At 41.7% G+C, this 18579-nt stretch overlaps 1 protein-coding gene across 3 annotated transcripts in view; it reads left to right on the top strand.

The window, feature by feature from the left end:
* Nucleotides 1-2095: 2095 nt before the first annotated feature.
* Smad2 (SMAD family member 2) overlaps nt 2096-18579 on the top strand; it is a 66112-nt gene continuing 49628 nt past the window's right edge. For 2 of the 3 annotated variants that reach the window (XM_057789041.1, XM_057789038.1), the window contains exon 1: nt 2096-2418. The gene's annotated coding sequence lies outside the window, so the exon portion shown is untranslated. Of the gene's footprint in view, nt 2419-2636; nt 2697-18579 lie in introns of those variants that run through there. The other variant, XM_057789040.1, reaches the window with a different exon arrangement.

Raw genomic sequence — 18579 nt, 5'->3', positions numbered from 1 at the left:
TGGAGACTGCATTAGTAGCCAGGTTGCCCCTATTTCTTTCTTCAGTCCTCTAGATCCCCTTGGGTAGTGGTTCTCAATCTCGCTAATGTTTTGACCCTTTAATAGAGTTCCTCATATTGTAGTGACCCCCACATAAAATTATTTCGTTGCTACTTCACAACTGAAATTTGACTACACTTATGAATCATAATGTAATGATATGCAGGATATGATATTGTTGAGAACCACTGCTCTAGATCTTGGAAGGCTTTCTAAATGGAGGAGTTATATCTCAAAGTCCGACACTTTGGAGAGATGGTTTAACTCCAATTCAAGAAGCATATTCTTCTAGAATCTATTGTCCCTCCCCTTGATAACTACTCTTGTGACACCCAAATCCACATATGAATCACACAATTATATTTTATGATTCGAGACCACTTTTAAGAGGCCATTCTGTATTAAAGCTGTTGATTTCTATCAATATAAAGAAGGGTTGCAAGCCAGAACCAGTTTTCCTACTTCCAACTTGAGCATCATTTGCCTTAACCACACCCCCAGGTAGCTTTGGAAGGTTGAGACAAGAGATCTCTTTAAGTGGTGCCTCTCAAACTTAACTTTTATTTTGGTGGTTCTGGGGGGTAAAACCAGGGTCTAGCGTGGGCCAGACAAGTGCTCTTCCAGTGAAGTACATCCTTGGCCCACAAACTATTAAAACGGGGGTTATGTGGCCTTCCTCTAAAACTGTTAACAGAAGAAACACCCAAAACCCTCCGTGAAGGGGAATTTCATGTTAGCATAAATATTTGTCCACAAAGGGAAGCTAATGATCCTTAATTTTCGTTTAGTTTCAGGTCTTGTTCTCTTCATGTTTACATTTATGATTTCATCAGCACATAGCTATGTAAGTCGGTGTTATCATTGAAAGTGAGCTCCACTTTGTCAAAAGTCTTGGATTTGGATTAGCGCTGCATTCAAAACCAGCTGGGATGCTCTTCACAACTCTCCCATGATAACAGAGGTAGCGATTTTGAAAGCCTATTTTAAAAACCTGTAAATTTCGAGGAATGACCAAATAACTCAAGGTCCAAATGAAGGCCCCTCCTCTGGGAGACCCTCACATATGAGGACATCCCTCACTCATAACTGCTTCAAGTTCCTGGACTGCTCTGTATTGCTAGTGAGGCTTACTGGATTAACTTGAATCTCCCAGGAAACATATGAAGAGGTAGGTAGCACGACAAACATTCAAGGAAACTGTCTTCTGGCATTGTCTTTACCGCTAGCAACCTGAAAGAGGCATTTCAAATTTGGGTTTATTATGCTCCCCAGTGCTTAACACTGGGGCTCAATCTTTCAGCTGCCAGAGTTGAGTTAAAATCAAGATTACCGATGAATCTGTTTACAGCGATGTGGGCAGTCTTAAGTTTGGGGACTTTCTTCTTCCATTGGTAAAGGTGAAAAGTTGGGGCCTAGCAACAGGGGCACAGTGAAGGTAAAATGGACCAGGGGCAGCAAATCCAAGAGCACACTTCCAGGGGCTCACACTTTACAGTGAGCATTCGGGACCCAAGGTCCGGGTTGGAGAAAAACCCCTATCAGCTGCCCAGCGTTAACCCCAAGCACTCAGACGAGAACTCTCAACTCTGCGGGTTTTCGCCCGCGACCCCCACCTCCACGAGGCCCCGCCCACTCATTTGCATAGGGCGCGCCCCTCGGCAGCCAGCACTCGGGTTTCTGCCGAGCTCTGCGGGCCCAGAGGCTCAGACCGGGCTGGGGGCGGGCCCGGGCCCGAGCACGTGTCCACTCGGGCCTCACGACGAAGGTGGGAGAGGGCTTAGCCGCGGCGCTCCACCCAGAGGCGCCGGGGCGGGGGTCTGCGGGTGTGGCAGGCTGCGCGACCTTCCGCGCTTCTCCTAGAGCCCCGTGGGAGCGCGCCGGACACGAACTCCAGCGCCACCGCGGGCGGCCCACCCCACCCGGCCGCGCCTCGCCTCACGCTCGACGGGGAAGGCGGGACCAATCAGCGAGCGACGTCTCCCTTCCGATTCCAGGCCCCCCGACACGCTGCTCACACCCCGGGCTCCCCGTTCGCTGATTGGCTGCGTGTGCCGCCGGTCGGGCCGGAGGCGGGAGGCGGCGGCGGCCCGCGCCTGCCCGCGCCCCGCTCGGCCCCCGGCCCTGCCCGCGGCGCCCGGCCTCCTTCCGTCCCTGCCGTGCTCCCTCCGTCTTCCGTGCGCGTCCCGCTCGGCCGGCGTGCCTCACGCCTAACGGGCGGCCGCGGGCGCCAATCAGCGGGCGGCAGGGTGCCAGCCCGGGGCTGCGCCGGCGAATCGGCGGGGCCCGCGGCTCGGGGAGGGAGGCGGGGCTACCGCGCGCGGCGGCGGAGGAGCAGCTCGCCAGCCTGCAGCTCGCGAGCGCTGTGCGAGCCGCCCGAAGGTAGGTGCTCGGCGGCCGCGGCCGGGGCGGAGGGCGGCGACGCGGGGTGCGGGCAAGGCCGGGGCGCGGGAACGCGCCGAGCGGAGCTGGCGGCGCCCTCCCTCCCCACCCGTCCGCCCGCCGCGGCGAGCGCGGGCCTGGGGGCGGGGCGGGGGCCCCGCGGCGCAGTTCCGCCTGCGCGCGCCCACTCCTCCGGCGGCGCGGAGCCCGTCGGAAGAGGAAGGAACAAAAGGTCCGAGGCTCGGCTCGGACGGGGCGGGACCTGGCAGTGGGTGCAGGTAAAGCCGGGGCGCCGGGACTCCCGGGCAGGGGTGTGCGGGGCCGGGTCACGTGGCCGCTCGTGTGGGGTGTGGCGGGCCGTGGCGCGCGGGCCGGGGTCGACGCCGTGGGCAGGGCCGCGAGCCCCCGCCCCGCCCAGCCTGCTTGCGGCCCTCTTCAATCCCGGCGCGCGGCCGCACTCGCGGTTTGCGTTGCAGAAGGGCCCGGGAGCCGACTTAGGGGCGTGTGGTACTTTGCTTCGCTTCCACTTTTTCCTTTTTTTTTTTTTTTTCCAATCCTCTTTCCTGTAGTCTTTGTTAAGTGTAACAGTCGCGGGTCCCCAATCGCAGTGTGTACTCACAAACACGCTCGTGACTGAGACTCCCGGGCTCATCCTCCACGCACTTGGGAAAGTTGCTCCGTGGGTGCAGCCTATTAGTTTCTAATCACACGCCTTTCGGAAGCATGCTAATTGATTGCACATACTTCAGACTTGGTTTTCACAATCGGTGCTTGGATTATTTTGTTGTAGGGAGACTGTCCTTGGGCCAGGTACTTTTGTCTTCTTACCCTTGCGTGTTATGGTTTCCTTGTGAACCTGAACAAAAGGAAAACAAAAATCGAGGTTGATTTTGTTATCCCTTCCCTTCGCCCTTAAAGGCAAATACTACCTGTTTGTTGCCTCACGAATTTAAAGGAAAAAAAATTGACCAGGTGAAAATAATTCAGAAACAGCGTACCGCCTTTGTCAGGCTTTGTTGGAATATTCTAAATGGTAATGTTTTAAACTAATAAAACGACATTGTAAATAAATGAATCATCAGGCAAACTAAGCTGAAGATCATCTTTTTAACAGTGGTACCCTGATATGTCAGTTTCCAGAGTCCCTTTTAGCTTTCGTGATTTCGGCTGACCCCTTAACACTGAGAGAGAGGATGTTTCTCTTGAGCCTAACACAAGAATACCTTTGCTGCCATACTGGAAATATCTTTCCTATTAGTTTACTTTGATCCCTGTAAGAAGCAATTTTCTCCTTTACAGAGAAGTGTTAAGTAGTTAAATTGAAGTTGGAATAGTTTCAATTCATGAGTTATTGAAGCAGATGGAATCCAGACATGGAAGAAGTATTATAGTTTAAGGGTTTTTTTCCTTTCCTTCCATTTAACTATGAAACAACTCCATAAGGAATTTTTTTATGTTAGGTCATTTGGCAAATGTTTATATTAAGTTCATAAAGTAACACTTGTTATTTTTTATAATGTCTTTGTTTTTGCATAAACTTACCTGAGGTGGTAAGAAAAATTGTTCTGATCTTTGGACATTTCTAGAGTGTCAGCTTATGTGCTTAATGTTAAAATCCAAGTGATTTAAATGAGTTGAAGCTGCTCACTGGCCAGGCTAACTACTGGACTGAGATTGGCGTTTCCTGTATTGTAGCTGCATCTGAAGTGATTTCATGTTGTAGGTGTTCAGCAAAGTTTGGTTTTCATGGTTCTAAGGTTCTCGTCACTAAACTGCTATGCAATCTGTATGGTTTACAAAGTAATAGTCTTGGGGAAAACTGCACAGTAATTTCCTGTTTGGGGCCTATTAGGCTTGACTATGTGTTTGAACTCTTGGTAAGAATATTGGGGCTTGTTTTGTACACAGCCTTTTCCTTCAGTAGAACAGAGGTGGTACTGAATGAGGACAGCAATTGATACTATAGGTAACAACGTAGCTTTTACTCAGGACTTTGCCTTAGGGAGGATGCACATGAACAAACTAACTCAGTTTAGCTGCATGAACTAGTGGATAAGGACCTTCTGAGTTTTATATTCTGTCAGAACTATCAGATTTGACTTTTGGGCCTGTTTCCCTTCTTGCTGGGCTTTGATTCTGTTGGTTTAATGCTCTGGACTCCAGAAGCCATGTTCGCAGCAGCCTTTTTTATACAGGTGCTTTTGTAGTGCATGCAGGAGCTGTATATAGTGCAGTCTGGCAGATGGAGGTTTATTCATATTCTTGGGACAAGAATCCTTTTTAGGGGGTGGAGAGAGGCATATCTTTTTGGATGCTTTGTGTAGAAGCAGAAAAGACATTTTTAGGCCATTGGTTTCTGTAAGTGCAAAATGTTTTTCACTAAGTATTGCAAAGGTGTGTCAGAAACTTAGTATAAAGAATTTGGTATCACTCTTATTGCACAAGTAACACTTGCCCACTTTCACACAAACTTTTTTTGTGGCTAGTCATACCAGTATTCCTGAGTGGAATTAGAAAAGTAAGAACTCCTGTCTGATGACCAAGGCCCCTGAGTAAATTATGTTAGAATTTATAAGTTGAGCCTGAGCATTCAATAAATTCATTCATAGTAGATTCTTGAAGTATGCTTGCACTGCTCTCTATCAAGTGTAAAGGATGGCATTAGGGCAGATGGGATGTATTAGCTCCTACGTCACTAAGAACAGTCTCTTTGTTGGGGTGGGGGTAGTGTCTGCCACTTTGCAATTCCTTCAAATTGAAGAAGATACAGCTGATCTTTGAGAAACATGCTTGTTGAGCAGATATACAGTTGCTAAGCTTACTTTGGTCTCAGTTTGATTAACGATTGCCCTTAGTTAAAGGGAGTGGTTAAGGAAAGAAAAGGAACTTGAGTCATTTGGGTTCCAGTGAAAGGAATATTGTATGCAAATAGTTAAGCCAAGAATGCGGGATTGGGCAGCATTGTCATGTAGTGGAATGGTGGTGGAGCTTGGACTAAAAGCAGTAGGCTGGTATTTGGTTTCTCATTGTGGTATTGGGTAAATTAAACTCCCAAGTCTTGGTTTTCTTACTAAAAGTAGAAGTAGCTTTTACCTCTTAAGATTGTTATAAAATTAGAGAACTGAGAGAGACCATTCTTTGAGACAGGAGTCTCAATTTAACATTCTTGTTCTTTAGTTAGTTATCTGGGCTCTTAATGCAAATGATTTGCTAATACTGTTATCCCCGACCTCCTATTAATTGGGATGAGAAACAGACATTGGGCAATGAGGCCTTCAGCCTAGTTGTACAAGTTTGTATCTTAAATCATAGGAGAATCCTTTCAGGTCCTTGTTAGAACCTGTTAGTATTTATTTAAAATGTTTTTGACAAAGTTATCTGGCATCTAAGTCCACAGTAGATTGAAACTAGTAGATGATGGGTAGTGGAGGCCTAACAGGGTGTGGTGGGGAGTAGGTAGGAGGATGGGGGACTTTTAGTTTACTACCTTTGTTAAGAGAAAACAGATAACAGCCTGGAGGGGATAATAGAGATAATCTTCAAGATACAGAAGAGTATCCCAAACTTGACTAGCATGTCTGGGGCCATTCAGAGCAGCGCCAGACCTGAAAGCCTAGCAGTAAATGTTCATCAGTTAACTTAAATTTGGTTTGGGGAAAACCCTTTTAAACACCCTGTTAACTACTAATATACTTAGATGATTATTCAGGATGGTTTACAGATGGGGCACAGAGCATTGTGCTGTAGCCAAGGACTTCATGAAAGACCCACAGTATCTTGTATACAAGAGCTCTTTCTCAGGAAAGGTGACTTTTGGGATACAGCATCGGATCTGGAGAGAAGTCCATCCTTTCTTTAGCCTGCTGGTGTTAGGTGAGAGTTTTCTCTCAGGCTTTGAGAAACAGTATACTACAAATTTCCTGGACAGAGCAAATGTGAACAATGCACCCACCTCTGGTCAGGGTTTCTTGTTTCTTCATTTTATTAGCTTTGGTTTTGAAAAAAAATATTCCTGAGATAGGGGCTTACTGTGTAGATCAGATTTTCTCAAACTGGCCTCAAACTTTCTGTGTAGATCAGGCTGGCCTTGAACTCATTAATCCTTCTGACTCAGCCTACCAGATGCTGAGATTACAGGTATAAGCCAATATGCCTGGCGACTTTGGTTATTTATTTGGGTCCTACTTCATACCTCAGGCTTATTTTCTAAATCTCTATCAAATAATTGTTGGTGATCTTTTAGTAAAGCATCTTAGCTGTAATAAAGAAACTAATTATTTTCATTAAAATGCACAGGGACTGATTGCTTGTCACTGGTCAGTTTTGGTTATTTTTTGTAATGTAGCGGGATACCTTTAGCTGTGATTCTAGATTTATGTCCTTAACTACGTTTTTTTAATTCACTTCAGTAATTTGATTAGGAAAATAAAATTTGTCAGTCCAGTTGGATTTAGGCATTGCCTCTAGTTTGACCAGGTGGCTAGATATGTTATGGTGATTTTGTGATCTGTCCTCTTCCCTCACATCCTGCAGTGTGAATGGTCTGTAGCTCAGTCAGTTTTGCTTAATCTTAGTACAGTTGCCTGGGGATTTGTTGTGTTTTTTATGTTTGTTTTAAAAATATTCTTTCATAGTTTTACACAAGCATAATATTCTTTGACACCCCCCCCATTAGCTGTTATTATTTTTCCCCCATCTCCCACCAAACCCCTTCCCAACAAAGATAACCTTTCTACTTTGGTGCTTGCATGTGCATGTGTTGTGGGTTATTTACTGGAAAAGGGATAACATAGTAGTGACTGTGCCTCTAAGGAATATGACTCCCCTCCCAGCACTGTTGACTGCATATAGCTATGGAACCTTATGAGCCCCTCCTCTGTCCATAATGGACTCTTGATGGTTCCAGTCTCGTGCAGGTAACCACTGTAGCAGTCCCCATGCCCAGAAGATGATGTTTCACAGCAGTCTCCTTCACATCTTCTGTTCTTCCTTTTTTTTCCTTCTGCTTCCTCGACTGTTGATATTCCCTAAGCCTTGGAGCATAGTGATAGAGATGTCTTGTGTAGAGCTGAATACTCATCACATCTCTTATTTCTGAGCACTTTGATGGGTTATGATCTATATGCTGACCGTCACCCACTCACTGCAGAAGCTAGTTTGTAATTATGTAGAAGGCGGTTGGATGCCTTGCCCATTTAGCAAACACCAGTAGTAGGTTCTTCCTTACCACCTGGCACCTCTCTAGTCAAGAGCTTTTTGCCAAGTTTACAGTGTCAGAAAGTAGTTGGCTGTCTCCTAGCAGTCATGCCACTATGGCACCTGTGGGCACATCTTGCTTGGCAGGTTGTTAACCTCAAAAGAGTACACCTAGGTCAAACAGTTGATTTTTCTTTCCCTTTCAGTACTGTAAAAGCTGGCAGGGGGAATCTTCCATCTCAGTTATAACGTGATTTCTTTATGTGCTGAAATCAAAGTGTGATATTTTTGGTAATAGAGTAATCATCTAGTTCTGGTGGTCAACCAAGAGATATGGCAATAGCTTATACGTACACACACACACACACACACATGTTGGAGGGGGTAGGGGTGGGATCTTCCTCATGTGGCAATAGCTTATACGTACACACACACACATGTTGGAGGGGGTAGGGGTGGGATCTTCCTCATAATAACTCATAGAACAGTATCTTATAGCCTGGCATTGGAGATTTATTTCATTTAATAATGCATGACTTTCAGTAACAGCATTATCTACCTGTGCAGATACCCCCCTTCAAATTTTTATTTTATTTTTAAATTGTCTTACAAAGTAGTAGGTTTCCATATGACTCTTTCATATATCATTAGTTTGGTTAATCCTCTTCCCCCACCTCTTCATTTCTCCGCCCCCCACTTCCTTTCTAGCCTTGGCCTCTACAGACACTGTCTTTACAGCTGTACCCACAAAGAAATCCTGAACAAATTCTAAGTTTCTTGTTAACATTTGGAACTTAATGTGAAATTGTTACTGATTTTTTTTTTTTTTAGATGTACAAGCTTTGAAAATGTGGAGTTTGTTGGCCAAAAGTCTATAAAATCTGTAAGTAGCTTTTATGCAGTTGCAGCTGAAGGAAGGCCTGTGTTTCTTTGAGTTATCTTCAAAGCCCCACTTCTTTCTCTTTTTTGGCTGGGTACCTCCTGTAGGTTTAATGTATTCAGGAAGGAAGAATACTCTGTGAAAAGATTCAAAATAATTTTTTAAATTGGTAGTAATAGTAGGAAGGGGGAGTGGGCATTCTTGCTCGCAGAGGCCTTTGAAGCTTGCTTGTGGAGCAGGAGTTTTATAGAAGCCTGGGCTGTGTATGTGTCAGGTAGCAGTCAGATGTGATACCTGTTCAGCACTTGAAGTACAGATGATTTGGCTGAGGAACTGAAGTTAGATTTTATGTTGTTTCAGTTAATTTTCATCTAACTTTAGATGGCTATATTATAGGTATTGGCTGCTGTATTAGACATCACAGGCAAAGACCACTTTTACCATTGTAGAAAGTTGTATTGGCAGCAGCTGCTCTAAATGTGCTGAGTTAAATTTGTAGCCTACAAGCACTGCCACATGATTGATGTGGGACTACTAGGTGATGCTTCAAGAGTAGACAAAACAGACCTGGGGACTGGAAAGGCCATTAAGAAAACATGGCACTCTGCTGACTTGCATTTGGGCCTGTGCAGTCTTGTGCTGGTGTGCATTTATGGTCTGGGATGCTTATGAGCTGATGATAGAGAAGCAGCTTCCACACAGCCTATTAAAGGTGTAAATTTGGCCAGCGTGGAACAGGTAGTCTACACAGGGCTCACTTCCTGTGTCGGGTAGAGCTTCACTGAACTAAATGAAACAGCTTGTCTACATAGAGCTTACCCCTTATGTGGGGTGGATTCATTGAACTAACTGCCTGCTTCAGGGGTTAGATCCAGACACACATTTGGTTGTAACAGTCCATAAAATTGCACATGTGAATGTTTTCTTCTTGTTTAGAAGGCACATTACTTGCCATCCTCCGTGAGGCTGACTTAGGTTCTTCTTTACTAGTTTAAAACTTTGGAAGGTACCTTATTACTAAGAGAATTGAAGAATCTGGTTTTCATTTTTTAAAATATATATTTTAATTGGGGGTAATGGTGAGGTTTGAACCTACTAAGCAAACACTACTCCTGAGCTATATCCTCTATATTTTAATTTTAAAAATCCTTATTATTGCCTTCTTACTAGTGATTTCGTTGATTAACACAAGAAATTTCAGGTCAGGTGATGTTTTTCTCTGTTTAGTGTGCTGTGTTTGCCAACAGTCTAAATTAGTGATTCTTACAGTATTTCCCTTGGAGCGTTGGATATCCTATAAGGTATTCATCATTCTCTTTTCAATTTTTTCTTGTTAACATAGTTAACTTTGAGTTTCTCTTAAAAATCTGTTATTGTTGTGTATGATGTGGGTGTGTGTGCCAAGGTGCTCATGTGGAGGTCAGAGAAGAGTTTTATGGAGTTGGTTCTCTCTCTAACTTTTATAGGTTCTGTAGGAAGAATTAAGGTAATTGAGCTTGCAGTGACGACCCCACCTCAGTTTTTATTTTTTATATGTAGGATGTGTGTGTGCGGGGGGGGGGGGGGTGCGCACACACAGGCCAGAACCTCAAGGACATGAGGTGTCTCCCGTCTCTGCCTTAGTCCCGCTAGATAGTGTCTGTGTTGAACCTGCAGCTTTCTGTTTTACACTTTGGCTGGTGGCCAGCAAGCTCCAGTGATGCTCCTGTCTCTGTTCTCCTCCTACCTTTTTACATGGTTGCTGGGGATGCAAACTCAGGTGCACATGCTTGTGCTGCAAGTGCTTTTACCCACTGAGCCACTTCGCCAGTTCTGGTTTCTGTTGAAGTAAAAATTCAAGTATGTATTAGGGAATACTTTATATTCCTCGGCCATTTGAAAGAACAGTTTATATTTGCTTGCTCTCTCATGTTCTATGTGTGTGTGTGTGTGTCTGTCTGTCTGTCACCAGGGACTGTACCTGGAGTTTCTTACATCCTAGACAAGTGCTCTATCACTGAGCTACCTCTCTAGCCCTGCATTTGCTTTCTGTATTTGACTCCTGCTTCTGTTCTCCATTTGAGCTTTTGGCAAGGATTTTTCTTGCCAGATTTTCTCCTATTCTCTTAGATGAAATGTCAAGTTTCATAGTCTTTTTCCCAAATGGTTGTGCTACTTTCATCATCGTTTGCTGGAATGAACTATTTTATCCAAATATTGTTTGATTTGTTTGGTTGTTTACTTTTCCCAGAGAAGGTCACCTTGTGTAGTCCAGGAGAGGAACTTGAGATCTTCCTGACTCAGCCTTTTAGTGCTGGGATCAAAGGTATGTGTGATCATGTCCAGTCTTGGTTTCCTGTAGTGACATGCAAACATGCTAGCACAGTACCGGTCAGAACTGTTTCTTCCACTTTAAACACACAGCAGTGTCGGATAAAATAGACTACAAAGTTTCTCATGTGTTTAGTTGAGAAAGGGAGAGATTGTGATTGTAGGAAAAGTAAGACAAAAGTCAGGCTTCTGGGAGGAGCTAGGGGATACTAGTTTGCCCCTGGATTTTAGTATCACAGGAAGATGAAACAGTAATTGTAAAAGAAACTACAGCCACAGTTAAATGTGGCATGATGTACATGTGGGGAGTGTGTTAGTCTGTTTTGATAATCAGAGGATACACAAGTCTTTGCCACTCACCTGCCTTTGCAAAGGCAAATAGTGCTACCAAGCTTTTGTTCACCTACAGGCACACTTGGACAAATATTGCCTTTTAGCACATTGGTCAAATATTATACTTGGAAGTTCATCTCATAGATTGTTTTATGTCAGTACATGATAAATGCCTTTTGTTCTGGTTATGTTAGCATTCAGGTTTTATACATTTTACATGTTGTGTTCACATTCACACTTGTGCGTGCACATATCACGGTGTGCTTTTGGAGGCCACAAGACAGCTTATAGAAATTGGTTCTTCAACATAAGTATTTTGGGGATTATCTCTGGTCATCAGGCTTGGTGGCAAGTACCCTTTTTGTTTTGTTTTTGTTTTTTTCGAGACAGGGTTTCTTTGTGTAACAGCCTTAGCTGTCCTGAAACTAACTCTGTAGACCAGGCTGCCTTCGAACTCACAGAGATCTGCCTGCCTCTGCCTCCCGAGTGCTGGGATTTAAGATGTGGGCCACTAATGTCCAGAGGTGGCAAGTACCTTTACTCTTTTGCTGGGCATTTAAATTATGTTTAGTTTTATGATACTAGAAACAGTGTGACAGCAGAGGCTTACCTCCTTAAGTGCCTGTACAGCTGTGCCTCTTAGAGTAGTGGGCCAAGAATATCTGTCTTAGGGAGGGGAAATTTAATAATTTCTGCATCGGTAATAGTTATACATATAGTACACAAATCAAAAGCAACTATATAGGAAATTGAAGTGCAAAGTAATTTCTCTCATCTCCTACTGTAGTTTTGCTTTGCAGAAATGTCCCTATTATTACTAGTTTCTTACATATTTTGGAGCTGTTCTGTCTGGCATGATAGCCTTTAATTGTGTGTGGCTCCAACATCTCTTAAGATGGTTCATCTGAATTGTGATGGACTATAAGGATAGGATACACAGTGTTAGATTTCTAACACTTAGTGCAAAACATAGAATGTCTCAGTGTTTTTACTACTACGTAACAGTTAATTACAAAGAAATGCTTCCAGAAGTACAAGTAATTGGAAGGGAAAAGAGTGACAAGTTAGAGCTCATTGATATGAGATGTGGCATGGTTTTGTGAATTCACCAAAGGTACTTGCATGAACAGAAAAGGTGAGTTGGAACTTTATGGACTTTAGTGCATTAAAGAAAATAAAATGTGAAGATAATTCTCAAAATGAGAGCTTATATTTGGAAATAGTGTATCTTATAAAGTTTTGGTGTCCTGAGTGTTTATTTAAAGAGTTCTAGAACAAAAGAATTAAAAAATGGGTAAAAGAACTCAAATGGACATTTCTCTGAAGATACACGGATGGACAGAGGTATTTGAAAATACACTCAGTAGCATTGATCATCACTAAATCAGAACACAGTGAGAGTCACCTCATTTCTGGGAGAATAGAAATTCAGATTGAGAGTAATTAATTGTTCAGTTAACTTAGTGCTGTGTTGGGAAAACCAGAGCCATTCTCGTCCTTTGATCTGTATGGCCTGTGTTTTCATCCCTCAACTTCCAGCTTTGTCCTCAACATTGTGAGGTTTCCCTGTCATCAACTATGGCTTAGGTGGGCTTTGACCCTTTGCTGTACTTCAGTTGTGACGGCCTCTTTCATGTGGAAACATCTGTGTTCTAGTTTGGAGATTTTCCTTGGTTTCTTTGGTACCTTTCTCTCTGTTAACTCTGTTGTCCTTCTGGAACTCCTGTTTGGACCTTGGACCTCAGAATTGCTCCTCCTATTTTCTTCACATTTCTGCTCTTTTTGTTTTCTACCTTTGGGGAGTTTTCATGTATTTTTTTACTCCTCTATTGCTGTGTGTGTGGGTGGATGGGGGTGATTGTTCTGCCTTCCTCAGCTACTACACTGAGAGTTCTCCTCCTTTGTGTTCCCTCGGAGTACATGCTGCTTTTGCGTCAGTGTTGCTCTGTCGTCTTGATGATTGAGTTTTTTTCTCCTCTATGTATATATCAATTTTCTTGAAGCTCCTTTTTTTTGTTTTTGCCATATTTCTTCAGGTAGTCAGTGATTGTATTTATGCTTTACCAAGAAGTTGGGGTCTGCAAAGCTGTAGAGATGTGGGGATACTTGTTGTCTCCTTTAAGTTTTATGGAAGACAGCTGAGTGGGCTGTTTGTAAGCTCTCAATGTTAGTGTGTGTATGTCTTCTCTGAGGTTGATAGATAACTTATTGAAGAATATTAAGAATCTAACCAACAAGGTAGAAGTCGGGCTGTTCATGTTTAAAGGCCAGGACCCAACAGAGGACAGAGTTTGGGGAAGTCCTTAGTGTGTTCTTGTTCATTTACTGTCAGTGATACCTAGCCTAGGACATGTTTTACTCACAGAACAGTGAGACAGAAGCAGTCAGTTAACCTGTAGAGGTTGGGGAGTTACTTGAAGGATCTCATCCGGCCCTGTCAGTTTTCTCCCTCCTTCCCGACCCCCAGTTTCAGCTTGTGGGTTAGCCTGATGTTTCTTAGCTTCCCGGGACTACAGCTAATCTAGAGTTAACAGTTCCTAAGTTATTCACAGTTACTATTTGTCATTTTTCACCTATGAGTTATGTTCCCTTTTCCTTACCTAATCTATTCTTATGAGCCTTTTTTCTTTTTTTAAAAAAATTCACTTATTTTTAAGGGGAAGCATGGGGACTTTTAGCTGTGTTGCACTAGGCTGGTCTTGTACTTGTGGATTTAAGAGATCATCTTTTGTAGCCTCCCTAGTAGCAGAGAGTTGGTATGTATCACTATACCTGGATCCTTTATTATTATTTATAATTTAAAGTTGCTTTTATTATTTCTTTTAATAGGCTATACTGTCTTTACTTGTAACCACTGATGAGTTCAAGTTTCCCATTCAAACAGTTTTAAGAGTCATCTTTTGAAGAATTAAAGTAGAATGTATAATTTGATAAATCTGTTAGGATGAGCAGATATAAATGAAGAAAAATTGATCATAAGGGAGTGATGGAGAAAAAGAATAAATATATACAAATTAGAAAACAAAATAAAATGATAGAACTTAAATATATTTATAAGCCAGTGTTGTTTTAGTTACTTTTCTCCTTCTGTTAAAACATGTTAAAACACCATGTCCAATGCAGCTTAAAGAAGAAAGGACTTCTGACTAATGCAGAAGAGTTTATGGTTCCAGAAAGATAAGAATGTGCTACTCCTGTGCATGTGGAGTGGAGGGGTGGAGCAGCTGAGAGCATTTTGAGAGGCAAGTAGAAAGCAGAAAGCAAACTAGGAATGGCATGTGGCTTTTGAAATGTCAAAGCCTGCCCCACTCCTTAGCAAAGCCATGCTTCCTAATGCTACCCAAACACCACCACCAATGTGTGTGGGGGGGACTAAATATTCAAATGCCTGAAGTTATGGGGGGCATTTCATTTAAAACACCATATCCAGGTATATAATTTTAGGTTAAATTTACAGATGAAAGAAAAATGGACTTTAAAAAAATTCAACCAAATATTAGGAAAAAATTGAAAGTCTTAGATTCTTGGGCTGAGTAGAGTTTCTGTTTTATCTTGGAATATATGCATAAAAAGATGTCTTAGAGATGGGGCACAAGCCTGAGTATGAAATTTATTTATGTTCATATATACCCTGTATGTATAGCATGATATTAATTTTGTACAGTATTTTTAATGAGCTTATTATACTTTGACTGGAACAAACACGTGAGGTCATGGGTGTGGAATTCTGCATTTATAGTGTCATGTTGGACTAGAAAGTTTCACATTTTGAATTAGGGCTTTGATTTGGAGATAGATTCCTGAAAGTATGATTGCATAATTTAATAGTAAAAGAATGGAAAAGGATTTTCCCAGTAATCTATAAAGTAAGATTGACAGAATTAGAAGGATAAACATTTTATAGTAGGAATTTTAACACACCTCTGAGTTATTTAAGAAAAGATAGATTTTAAAAAGTTACCAAGGTGCTGGATTCAGTCCTCCTCACTGAGAAACAAGTCAGAAAAGCAAAAGTGTCCATGTTTAGAGTGAGGTAGTTAGCAAGTACGCCACAATGACCAATATGTGGTCTTTTCAAGTAGTCATAGACTTGTACAAAAATTATGTGTTAGACCCAAAGGAAGGGTTCAGAAATTCTTTGCTTAAATCACAATCTTTGGTTCCAGTGCAGTTAAGTCAGCAACATAACAGTCCTGTAATCCATAGTTGATAGTAAAATACGCACTTAAAACAATGACGTGGTCTGCCTGCCACAGCATACTGGTGTAGTTTGTGTTTCTTCACATTTGCCTGGGATTGCAGATTGTACTCAGGTTGTCAAGAGCACCTATATCACTGGACCTTGTTGTCCATAAAATACATACTTCTGAGTGTGGTGTGAGGAACCCCTCGGTGAAAACTAGAAAATTATGTAGAATAGAATGATGAGGTGCTGTTTCCCTAACCAGAGGAAAGAATAGTAATGTATAGTTCAGTTAGCACGCTTGGGGTGTGTGCAACAGAAAAAAAGTCCTGTGGTCAGCAGTGCAGTTAGTTCAATGAGAAATTTGAAGCCTAAGGATTTGTTAGTAAATAACTTGATGAGCATGGTGAAAGTTGGAGGTAAATGTTAATGTTGATTCCAAAAAAAAAAACAAAACAAAAACCAGACCATAATTAATTGGAGTTAGCCTTAATGTAAGGATGATTGAACATTAGCAAATTGGTAAATGAAATTCATTGCACTGACAAAATTATCACAGCAAAGGGGAATGCAGTAGGAAGCTCATGATGGAGGACAGGAGAAAATTATAAAAATCAGCCTTTAAAGTAAAAATATTTAGAAAACTAGGAAGACAAGATTAAAAATTTTATATAACTGATAAGTGTACAGATCACACCAATAAACAGCTGCATGAATTGGAAAGGCAGAGTGAAGGATGTGAGAGACTTGGGTGAAAGGCTTTGTTGATTGATATAGTAGTTACAATAGAAACAGAATTCATCCAACCACATATTTAACATATTTTCTATACAAATTATGCCTCAATAAAATTAATTTTAAAAACTGTGAAAGTCAATGTGTTTGTATTGTAACAAAGTTTAAATTTGAAAAGCATGTCATTTAAAATAACACAAGCTACAAAATACCTAGGAGCAAATATAACTCCCAGCTCAAATTATAGGAAAGAAATGCTTGCATTTATAGGAAGAAGCAGTATTGTAAAGCTGCCAGTTTTCTTCAGTAATTCATTCCAGAGAGCATCTCAGCAGGGGAGAAAGAAGTTCATTCACAGGTCCAGGTGTAGCAGCATGTAGCTTTGGGGTTAATATACAGTGATATCTGTTTCAGGTGTAGACTACCAGAAGAAAGCCAAAGAGCCCAGAAACACAGATAGTGTCATACACTGTCAGAGAAAACTTGGAAGTTGTGGTGCTGGTGCACTTTGTGGTCTGTATCAAGGAGGGAATATACTTTATCTGTAAATATATTCCAAATCGGCTACTAGAGGTGAAATGTTAAATGTGTTAGATTCTTAGACAGTAATACTGCTTTTCTTTTCTTTCTATCTATCTATCTATCTATCTATCTATCTATCTATCTATCTATCTATCTATCTATCTATCTATCTATCTTTCTATCTTTCTATCTTTCTATCTTTCTATCTTTCCTTTTCTTTTCTTCTTTTTCTTATAATTTTACTTGTTTAAAAAGATTTATTTATTATGTATACAGTATTCTGCCTACATATATCCTATAGGCCAGCAGAGGGCACCAGATCTCATTACAGATGGTTGTGAGCCACCATGTGGTTGCTAGGAATTGAACTCAGGACCTCTGGAAGAGCAGTCAGTGCTCTTAACCTCTGAGCCTCCTCTCTAGCCCCTAATTTTACATTTTTAGTTTTTTGAGACAGGGTTTCTCTGTAGCTTTGGAGCCTGTTCTGGAACTTGCCTTTGTAGACAAGGCTGGCCTCGAACTTACGGGATTCGCTTGCCTCTGTCTCCCAAGTGTTGGGATTAAAAGTGTGTGCTACCACCACCTGGCAACACATTTCTTAATGATAGAAATAATGTGTACCACCAGATAACATTTAAAGTAGCTGATACATCTGACCACACTAATGTGAAATGTTAAAATATACAAAGACCTTCAAAAATCACTTGCTGTCTGAAGATGTATAAAGCTTATGTAATTGAATATATAAGTGATTGTGGTAAACTAAGAAAAGATAGTGAATATGAACAAGGGGTTGCTAGGAATAGAGTCCCAAATAGTCAGCAGTGGTGAAGATGTCACTAAAGTCCTTATCATGACCCCTGTATATAAAACTCATCCTATAGCTAAACTTAGAAGGTTCAGACAATGTCAGGTGGTAATTGAATAGGCTCACAATTCTTGGGAGGGTTAGTAATTGGTATTAACTACTTTGGTAGTACTTGATAAATTTGTTCATTTGTGAGTCCTCTGTACCATTTCTCCTTCTTGATAGTATGTTTCAAGGCTTTATTATGTATTTAAGATGTTACAAACACAGAATCAAAACTTGTTACCTACCTTTTTCCTTGTGATTTTTAAAACCGATATATCTTGGTTCTCCTCTGTCATGGTTCATTGGAGAAATAGAGTACAGCCTGCTGGGAGATGTCTCTAAGAGTATATGCATGAATGAATGCTCATTAGGTTGCAGTATGAAGTGTGCGTGCTGTGGTACTCTCGGTTACAGAGTTTAAAAGTGCTTGCACTAGGACAGCATTGGCATAGTGTAGAAAGCGTGTGTACTAGAGCATACATGGAGTACTCCTGAGAGTAGAAATAGGGTCTCTAGTAACTGCCAAGACGACACTCACCAGTGGCCATGAGCCATGCAATGCCTTGCTGTATTTAGCTAGAGTGAGAGAGCTAGGTAGGATACAGGTTTTCATATGTATAGGTCAGCACAGATAGAGCTACAACATTGAGTGAAGAAAGTTAGTTGACCAGAGTTGGGTTCAACATAAGCTTATAAAGTGTACAAAATTTTAGATTACACAGTGTGGCAGAACTCCTAAGTGAACAATGGCAGACAGGATGGTTCTTTCTAAGAAGCACCTAGAAGGGAATGGAAGTAGCAAGGTAGGGGTAGAACTTTTTTACTGTATTTGCATGCTTTATATTTGATGACTGCACAGTCCTAACATTTCACAGTGGGTCAAAAGGATAGGGACACTTAATATGAAGTGTGTGTTCTTGGTGCCTGAAATGGAATGCAGTGCCACTTACACATATAGAGTAAGCCATACTTAGAACTTTGCTGTTTTTAACATCCCATCTCAATAATAAAGATAACTTGGAGGAATGAATAAATTTAGCTCAATGTGTGAGACCTTTGTGGAAAAATTAGATAACATTTTGATGGATATCGAGTCCAAAATAACTACAAATACTACATTTTCATACACAAATGTATTCACAAATTTAT

Source organism: Chionomys nivalis, chromosome 14 (genome assembly GCF_950005125.1).
Source record: "Chionomys nivalis chromosome 14, mChiNiv1.1, whole genome shotgun sequence".
Lineage (NCBI taxonomy): Eukaryota > Metazoa > Chordata > Mammalia > Rodentia > Cricetidae > Chionomys > Chionomys nivalis.
This window is presented reverse-complemented; position numbering and strand designations above follow the sequence as displayed.